General features: G+C 39.1%; 2 non-coding genes across 2 annotated transcripts; one reads left to right on the top strand and one right to left on the bottom strand.

Annotated features, from left to right (window-relative positions):
* Positions 1–396: 396 nt before the first annotated feature.
* Positions 397–504, top strand: LOC112725620 (small nucleolar RNA R71). The gene has a single exon (XR_003164717.1). It is a non-coding gene; the product is annotated as a small nucleolar RNA R71 (small nucleolar RNA).
* A 4,363-nt stretch (positions 505–4,867) lies between these two features.
* Positions 4,868–4,975, bottom strand: LOC112724630 (small nucleolar RNA R71). The gene has a single exon (XR_003163785.1). It is a non-coding gene; the product is annotated as a small nucleolar RNA R71 (small nucleolar RNA).
* Between the last annotated feature and the right edge of the window lie 5,275 nt (positions 4,976–10,250).

Here is a 10,250-nt window from a genome sequence, read left to right as displayed (position 1 = left end):
TGGTTCACCCATGTATTTTAACTCTGCTATTGCAGGGTTCTCAGGATCATAAGCTTCTTCCTCAGAAGATGCCTCTTGAGTACTGTTGGATGCTGCTTGCATTCCATTCAGACTCTGAGAAATCATATTGACTTGCTGAGTCAATATTTTGTTCTGAGCCAATATGGCATTCAGAGTATCAATTTTAGGAACTCACTTCTTCATAGGCGTCCCATTACTCACAGGATTCCTCTCAGAAGTGTACATAAACTGGTTATTAGCAACCATGTCAATGAGTTCTTGAGCTTCTGTAGGCATTTTCTTTAGGTGAATGGATCCACCTGTAGAAGTATCCAATGACATCTTTGATAGCTCAGATAAACCATCATAGAATATATCCAGGATGGTCCATTCTGAAAGCATGTCAGAAGGACACTTTTTGGTCAGCTGCTTGTATCTTTCCCAAGCTTCATAGAGGGATTCACTTTCTTTCTGTCTGAAGGTTTGAACATCAGCTCTAAGCTTGCTCAGCTTTTGAGGAGGAAAGAACTTGGCTAAGAAAGCCGTGACCAGCTTATCCCAAGAGTTCAGGCTGTCTTTGGGTTGAGATTCCAACCATATTCTAGCTCTGTCTCTTACAGCAAAAGGGAAAAGCATGAGTGATGAGCGGATAATTTATACGCTTTTTGGCATTGTTTTTAGTATGTTTTTAGTAGGATCTAGTCATTTTTAGGGATGTTTTCATTAGTTTTTATGTTAAATTCACATTTCTGGACTTTACTATGAGTTTGTGTGTTTTTCTGTGATTTCAGGTATTTTCTGGCTGAAATTGAGGGACTTGAGCAAAAATCAGATTCAGAGGTTGAAGAAGGACGGCTGATGCTGTTGGATTCTGACCTCCCTACACTCAAAGTGGATTTTCTGGAGCTACAGAACTTGAAATGGCGCGCTTCCAATTGCGTTGGAAAGTAGACATCTAGGGCTTTCCAGCAATATATAATAGTCCATACTTTGGCCAAGAATTGACGACGTAAACTGGCGTTCAACGCCAGCCATCTGCCCAAATCTGGCGTCCAGCGCCAGAAAAGGATCCAAAACCAGAGTTGAACGCCCAAACTGGCACAGAAACTGGCGTTCAAATCCACAAATGGCCTCTGGACGTGCTACACATAAGCTCAGCCCAAACACACACCAAGTGGGCCCAGGAAGTGGATTTATGCATCAATTACTTACTCATGTAAACCCTAGTAGCTAGTTTATTATAAATAGGACCCTTTACTAGTCTTTTTGACCATCTTTGGATTACCTTATGATCCTTTGATCACGTTTTAGGGGGCTGGCCATCTCGGCCATGCCTGAACCTTCACATATGTATTTTCATACGGTAGAGTTTCTACACTCCATAGATTAAGGTGTGGAGCTCTGCTGTTCCTCAAAGATTAATGCAAAGTACTACTGTTTTCTATTCAATTCATCTTATTTCGCTTCTAAGATATCCATTCGCACCCAAGAATGTGATGAAGGTGATGATTATGTGTGACGCTCATCACCGTCTCCCCTATGAACACGTGCCTGACAAACACTTCCGTTCTACATGAAATAAGCTAGAATGAATATCTCTTAGATCTCCTAAACAGAATCTTCGTGGCGTAAGCTAGAATGATGGCGGCATTCAAGAGAATCCGGAAGGTCTAAACCTTGTTTGTGGTATTCTGAGTAGGATTCAATGATTGAATGACTGTGACGAGCTTCAAACTCGCGATTGTTGGGCGTTAGTGACAGACGCAAAAGGAGGGTGAATCCTATTCCAGCATGATCGGGAACCGACAGATGAATAGCCGTGCCGTGACAGGGTGCGTGAGCATATTATTCACTGAGAGGAGGGGATGTAGCCACTGACAACGGTAATGCCCTTGCATAAAGCCAGCCATGGAAAGGAGTAAGACTGATTGGATGAAGATAGCAGGAAAGCAGAGGTTCAGAGGAACGAAAGCATCTCCATTCGCTTATCTGAAATTCCTACCAATGAATTACATAAGTATCTCTATCCCTATTTTATTAATTAATATTCGAAAACTCCATGATTATTTTATATCCGCCTGACTGAGATTTACAAGGTGACCATAGCTTGCTTCATACCAACAATCTCCGTGGGATTCGACCCTTACTCACGTAAGGTATTACTTGGACGACCCAGTGCACTTGCTGGTTAGTTGTATCGAAGTTGTGACAGACTGTAAAACTAGATCAGAGTATCTGGCCTAAGAAGCCACTACCAGAGATCACAATTTCGTGCACCAAGTTTTTGGCACCGTTGCCGGGGATTGTTTGAGTTTTCGGCAAGCTTTTGGTCCGGTAACATCAGTGCCAGATTCCCTTTTGATCCGGCAACAGCACCAAGTTTTTGGCGCCGTTGCTGGGGATTGTCTGAGTTTGGACAACTGACGGTTCATCTTGTTGCTCAGATTAGGTAATTTTCTTTTCGTTTTGTTTTCAAAAATCTTTCAAAAATATTTTCAAAAATCTCTCATCTGTTTTCGAAAAAAATAAAAATGTTTTCAAAAATAAAATATTTTTCTTCAGAATTTTTAAGAATGAATTCTAGTGTTTCATGAAGCATGTGAAGCCTGGCTGGCTGTAAAGCCATGTCTAAATTCTTTTGGATTGAGGCTTCCAAACTATCAGAGTTAAGTTACATACTTGATAAATGATGAGCAGCAATTTGTTATCAAGATCAATATACTCTGATGTTAAATGCTGAAGCTTGGCTGGCCATTGGCCATGTCTAGTGTTTTGGACTGGAGCTTTCATTGAAAGCTTGGCTGGCTAGTGAGCCATGTCTAATTCCTGGACTGAAGCTTTAGACTAACATGGCAAGATTCCTGGAATTCATATTAAAAATTTTGGAATCCTTATTTTTCTTTTTCATATAATTTTCGAAAAAAATTACCAAAAAAAATTAGAAAATCATAAAAATCAAAAATATTTTTCTATTTCTTGTTTGAGTCTTGAGTCATATCATAAGTTTGGTGTCACTTGCATATGCATCTTGCATTTTTTCGAAAATATCATGCATTAATAGTGTTCTTCATGATCTTCAAGTTGTTCTTGGTAAGTCTTCTTGTTTGATCTTGATGATTTTTTGTTTTGTGTCTTTTCATGTTTATCATATGCATTCTTGAATTCTTAGTGCCTAAGCATTAAAGAACTCTAAGTTTGGTGTCTTGCATGTTTTCTTTGCATTAAAAATTTTTCAAAATTGTGTCTTGATGTTCATCATGATCTTCAAAGTGTTCTTGGTGTTCATCTTGACATTCATAGCATTCTTGCATGCATCACATGTTTTGATCTAAAAAATTTCATGCATTGCATCTTTTGGTGTTTTTCTCTCTTGCATCATAAAAATTCAAAAATCAAAAAAAATATCTTTCCCTTTTTCTCTCATCAAATTCGAAAATTTGGATTGACTTTTTCAAAAATTTTTAAAATCAAATTGTTTCTCATGAGTCAAATCAAATTTTCAATTTGAAAATCTTATCTTTTTCAAAATCTTTTTCAAAAATCAAATCTTTTTCAAAATTCTTAGTTATTTTCGAAAATTCCAAAAATATTTTTCAAAAATCTTTTTCTTATTTTTATATCAAATTTTCGAAAATAACATAATCAATTAATGTTTTGATTCAAAAATTTGAAGTTTGTTACTTACTTGTTAAGAAAGATTCAAACTTTAAGTTCTAGAATCATATCTTGTGATTTCTTATGAATCAAGTCATTAATTGAGATTTTAAAAATCAAATCTTTTTCAAAACTAATTTCAATCATATCTTTTCAAAAATATCTTCTTATCTTATCTTTTTCAAAAATATCTTTCCAAAATATCTTTTCTAACCTCCTAACTTCTTATCTTTTCAAAATTTGTTTCAACTAACTAACTAACTTTTTGTTTGTTTCTTAACTTTTTCAAAACTACCTAACTAACTCTCTCTCTCTAATTTTCGAAAATATCTCCCCTCTTTTTCAAAAATTTCTTGTTAATTAACTAATTATTTTTATTTTTTATTTTTGATTTCAAAAATTTTCGAAAATTACTAACATTTTTCAAAAACCATTTTCAAAAATCACTAACTCTTTTTCAAAATAATTTTCGAAAATTATCCCTCCTCCATCCTATTCTATTTATTCAGTCATATCCTAACATCTCATCTCACATCTCTTCCATTCGTACAGTTGTGTTTCTTCCTTTACATCACATTCTTTGTCTCCCCATCTTCTTCCACTCACACAGGAATCCCTATACTGTGGTATAAAGGATCTCCATTATTATTATTACTTTTCTTTTTCTCTCCTCTTTCTTATGAGCAGGGACAGAGAAAAAGGCATTCTTGTTGAAGCTGATCCAGAACCTGAAAGGACTCTGAAGAGAAAATTAAGAGAAGCTAAATTACAACAATCCAGAGGCAACTTGATTGAAAATTTCGAACAAGTAAAGGAGATGGCAGCCGAACCCAACAACAATGCAAGGAAAATGCTTGGTGACTTTACTGCACCTAATTCCAATTTACATGGAAGAAGCATCTCCATTCCTGCCATTGGAGCAAACAACTTTGAGCTGAAACCTCAGTTAGTTTCTCTGATGCAGCAGAACTGCAAGTTTCATGGACTTCCTTCTGACGATCCTTTTCAGTTCTTAACTGAATTCTTGCAGATATGTGATACTGTTAAGACTAATGGAGTAGATCCTGAAGTCTACAGGCTCATGCTTTTCCCTTTTGCTATAAGAGACAGAGCTAGATTATGGTTGGATTCTCAACCCAAAGACAGCCTGAACTCTTGGGATAAGCTGGTCACGGCTTTCTTAGCCAAGTACTTTCCTCCTCAAAAGCTGAGCAAGCTTAGAGCTGATGTTCAAACCTTCAGACAGAAAGAAGGTGAATCCCTCTATGAAGCTTGGGAAAGATACAAACAGTTGACCAAAAAGTGTCCTTCTGACATGCTTTCAGAATGGACCATCCTGGATATATTCTATGATGGTCTGTCTGAGTTATCTAAGATGTCATTGGATACCTCTGCAGGTGGATCCATTCACCTAAAGAAAATGCCTGCAGAAGCTCAAGAACTCATTGACATGGTTGCTAATAACCAGTTCATGTACACTTCTGAAAGAAATCCTGTGAACAATAGGACGCCTATGAAGAAGGGAGTTCTTGAAGTTGATACTCTGAATGCCATATTGGCTCAGAATAAAATATTGACTCAGCAAGTCAATATGATCTCTCAGAGTCTGCATGGAATGCAAGCTGCATCCAACAGTACTCAAGAGGCTTCTTCTGAAGAAGAAGCTTATGATCCTGAGAACCCTGCATTAGCAGAGGTAAATTACTTAGGTGAACCTTATGGAAACACCTATAACTCATCATGGAGAAATCATCCAAATTTCTCATGGAAGGATCAAAAGCCCAAACAAGGCTTTAATAATGGTGGAAGAAACAGGTTTAGCAATAGCAAGCCTTTTCCATCATCCACTCAGCAACAGACAGAGAACTCTGAACAAAATGCTTCTAATTTAGCAAATCTAGTCTCTGATCTATCTAAGGCCACTGTGAGTTTCATGAATGAAACAAGGTCTTCCATTAGAAATCTGGAAGCACAAGTGGGCCAGCTGAGTAAAAGGATCACTGAAATCCCTCCTAGTATTCTCCCAAGCAATACAGAAGAGAATCCAAAAGGAGAGTGCAAGGCCATTGACATAAGCGCCATGGCCGAACCTGTAAGGAGAGGAGAGGACGTAAATCCCAAGGAGGAAGACCTCCTGGGACGTCCAGTGATCAATAAGGAGCTTCCCTCTGAGGAACCAAAGGACTCTGAGGCTCATCTAGAGACCATAGAGATTCCATTGAACCTCCTTATGCCCTTCATGAGCTCTGATGAGTATTCCTCTTTTGAAGAGAATGAGGATGTCACTGAAGAGCAAACTGCCAAGTTTCTTGGTGCAATCATGAAGCTGAATGCCAAATTGTTTGGCATTGATACTTGGGAAGTTGAACCTCCCTTGTTCATCAATGAACTAAGTGATCTGGATCAACTGACATTGCCTCAGAAGAGACAGGATCCTGGAAAGTTCATAATACCTTGTACCATAGGCACCATGATCTTTAAGGCTCTGTGTGACCTTGGTTCAGGAATAAACCTCATGCCCCTCTCTGTAATAGAAAAACTGGGAATCTATGGGGTGCAAGCTGCTAAAATCTCATTAGAGATGGCAGACAGCTCAAGAAAACAGGCTTATGGACAAGTAGAAGATGTATTAGTAAAGGTTGAGGGCCTTTACATACCTACTGATTTCATAGTCTTGGATACTGGAAAGGAAGAGGATGAATCCATCATCCTAGGAAGACCTTTCCTGGCCACTGCAAGAGCTGTGATTGATGTTGACAGAGGTGAAATAGTCCTTCAATGGAATGAGGACTCCCTTGTGTTTAAAACTCAAGGATCTCCCTCTGCAACCATGAAGAGGAAGCATGAAAAGCTTCTCTCAAAGCAGAGTCAACCAGAGCCCCCACAGTCAAACTCTAAGTTTGGTGTTGGGAGGCCACAACCAAACTCTAAGTTTGGTGTTGAACTCCCATATCCAAACTCTAAGTTTGGTGTTGGAGAGTCTCAACAAAGCTCTGCACATCTGTGAGGCTCCATGAGAGCCCACTGTCAAGCTATTGACATTAAAGAAGCGCTTGTTGGGAGGCAACCCAATGTTTATCTAATTCTTACTTTTATTGTTTTTCATGTTTTCTTAGGTTCATGATCATGCGGAGTCACAAAATAAATATAAAAATTGAAAATGGAATCAAAAACAGCAGAAGAAAAATCACACCCTGGAGGAGCATCTGTCTGGCGTTCAAACGCCAGAACAGAGCATAGTTCTGGCGCTGAACACCCAGAATGGGAGCATCCTGGCGCTGAACACCCAGAACAAGCATGGTTCTGGCGTTCAATGCCAGAAATGGCAGCAAAGGGGCGTTGAACGCCCAAAATGGGCACCAACCTGGCGCTGAACGCCCAGAGTTGTGTGCAAGGGCATTTTACATGCCTAAATTGGTGCAGGGATGTAAATGCCTTGACACCTCAGGATCTATGGACCCCACAGGATCATCTCAGGATCTGTGGACCCCACAGGATCCCTACCTACCTCATCATCTCTCTTCCCATTCATGATCATCCCTTCTACTTTCCATTTACCACTCACATCCATACACCCACTACCTTCAAAATTCAACATCTCTCTCCCACCCAATCCCACCCTTATGGCCGAACACACACTCCCATCCATCTCCTCCATATCTTCTTCTTATTCTTCTATTCTTTCTTCTTTTTCTCGAGGGCGAGCAACATTCTAAGTTTGGTGTGGTAAAAGCATAGCTTTTTTTTGTTTTTTCCATAACCATTGATGGCACCTAAGGCCAGAGAAACCTCTAGAAAGAGGAAAGGGAAGACAAAAGCTTCCATCAAGGGTCTATAGCTCAGTGGTAGAACATTTGACTGCAAATCAAGAGATCCCTGAGATACCTCAAGGGATACATTTTCTTCCACACAATTATTGGAAGCAACTAAGGGTGGAACATCAAGAGCACTCCATCATCCTTCATGAAATCAGAGAAGATCTAAAAGCACTGGAGGAGGAGCAACAAAGGCAAGGAAGAGACATAGAAGAGCTCAAGGACATCATTGATTCCTCAAGAAGGAAGTGCCACCATCACTAAGGTGGATTCATTCCTTGTTCTTAATTCTTCTGCTTTTCGTTTTCTATGTTATGTGCTTATCTATGTTTGTGTCTTCATTACATGATCATTAGTAGTTAGTAACTTTGTCTTAAAGTTATAAATGTCCTATGAATCCATCACCTCTCTTAAATGAAAAATGTTTTAATTCAAAAGAACAAGAAGTACATGAGTTTCGAATTTATCATTGAACTTAGTTTAATTATATTGATGTGGTGACAATGCTTCTTGTTTTCTGAATGTATGCTTGAACAGTGCATATGTCTTTTGAAGTTGTTGTTTAAGAATGTTAAATATGTTGGCTCTTGAAAGAATGATGACTAGGAGACATGTTATTTGATAATCTGAAAAATCATAAAAATGATTCTTGAAGCAAGAAAAAGCAGCAAAGAACAAAGCTTGCAGAAAAAAAAAAGGGGAGAAAAAAAATAGAAAAAAAAAATAAAAAAAAATAAAAATAGAAAGAAAAAGAAAAAGTAAGCAGAAAAAGCCAATAACCCTTAAAACCAAAAGGCAAGGGCAAATAAAAAGGATCCCAAGGCTTTGAGCATCAGTGGATAGGAGGGCCTAAAGGAATAAAATCCTGGTCTAAGCGGCTAAACCAAGCTGTCCCTAACCATGTGCTTGTGGCGTGTAGGTGTCAAGTGAAAACTTGAGACTGAGCGGTTAAAGTCAAGGTCCAAAGCAAAGAAGAGTGTGCTTAAGAACCCTGGACACCTCTAATTGGGGACTCTAGCAAAGCTGAGTCACAATCTGAAAAGGTTCACCCAATTATGTGTCTGTGGCATTTATGTATCCGGTGGTAATACTGGAAAACAAAGTGCTTAGGGCCACGGCCAAGACTCATAAAGAAGCTGTGTTCAAGAATCATCATACTGAACTAGGAGAGTCAATAACACTATTCGAAATCTGAAGTTCCCATAGATGCCAATCATTCTGAACCTCAATGGATAAAGTGAGATGCCAAAACTATTCAAGAGGCAAAAAGCTATAAGTCCCGCTCATATGATTGGAGCTCTGTTTCATTGATAGTTTGGAATTTATAGCATATTCTCTTCTTTTTATCCTATTTGATTTTAAGTTGCTTGGGGACAATCAACAATTTAAGTTTGGTGTTGTGATGAGCGGATAATTTATACGCTTTTTGGCATTGTTTTTAGTATGTTTTTAGTAGGATCTAGTCACTTTTAGGGATGTTTTCATTAGTTTTTATGTTAAATTCACATTTCTGGACTTTACTATGAGTTTGTGTGTTTTTTTGTGATTTCAGGTATTTTCTGGCTGAAATTGAGGGACTTGAGCAAAAATCAGATTCAGAGGTTGAAGAAGGACTGCTGATGCTGTTGGATTCTGACCTCCCTGCACTCAAAGTGGATTTTCTGGAGCTACAGAACTTGAAATGGCGCGCTTCCAATTGCGTTGGAAAGTAGACATCCAGGGCTTTCCAGAAATATATAATAGTCCATACTTTGGCCAAGAATCGACGACGTAAACTGGCGTTCAACGCCAGCCTTCTGCCCAAATCTGGCGTCCAGCGCCAGAAAAGGATCCAAAACCAGAGTTGAACGCCCAAACTGGCACAGAAACTGGCGTTCAACTCCACAAATGGCCTCTGCACGTGCTACACATAAGCTCAGCCCAAACACACACCAAGTGGGCCCAGGAAGTGGATTTATGCATCAATTACTTACTCATGTAAACCCTAGTAGTTAGTTTATTATAAATAGGACCCTTTACTAGTCTTTTTGACCATCTTTGGATTACCTTATGATCCTTTGATCACGTTTTAGGGTGCTGGCCATCTCGGCCATGCCTGAACCTTCACTTATGTATTTTCATACGGTAGAGTTTCTACACTCCATAGATTAAGGTGTGGAGCTCTGCTGTTCCTCAAAGATTAATGCAAAGTACTACTGTTTTCTATTCAATTCATCTTATTTCGCTTCTAAGATATCCATTCGCACCCAAGAATGTGATGAAGGTGATGATTATGTGTGACGCTCATCACCGTCTCCCCTATGAACACGTGCCTGACAAACACTTCCGTTCTACATGAAATAAGCTAGAATGAATATCTCTTAGATCTCCTAAACAGAATCTTCGTGGCGTAAGCTAGAATGATGGCGGCATTCAAGAGAATCCGGAAGGTCTAAACCTTGTCTGTGGTATTCTGAGTAGGATTCAATGATTGAATGACTGTGACGAGCTTCAAACTCGCGATTGTTGGGCGTTAGTGACAGACGCAAAAGGAGGGTGAATCCTATTCCAGCATGATCGAGAACCGACAGATGAATAGCCGTGCCGTGACAGGGTGGTGAGCATATTATTCACTGAGAGGAGGGGATGTAGCCACTGACAACGGTGATGCCCTTGCATAAAGCCAGCCATGGAAAGGAGTAAGACTGATTGGATGAAGATAGCAGGAAAGCAGAGGTTCAGAGGAACGAAAGCATCTCCATTCGCTTATCTGAAATTCCTACCAATGAATTACATAAGTAT

Source organism: Arachis hypogaea, chromosome 11 (genome assembly GCF_003086295.3).
Source record: "Arachis hypogaea cultivar Tifrunner chromosome 11, arahy.Tifrunner.gnm2.J5K5, whole genome shotgun sequence".
NCBI classification, from domain to species: domain Eukaryota; kingdom Viridiplantae; phylum Streptophyta; class Magnoliopsida; order Fabales; family Fabaceae; genus Arachis; species Arachis hypogaea.
Note: the sequence above shows the minus strand (reverse complement) of the source record. Positions and strands in the feature narration are given on the sequence as shown.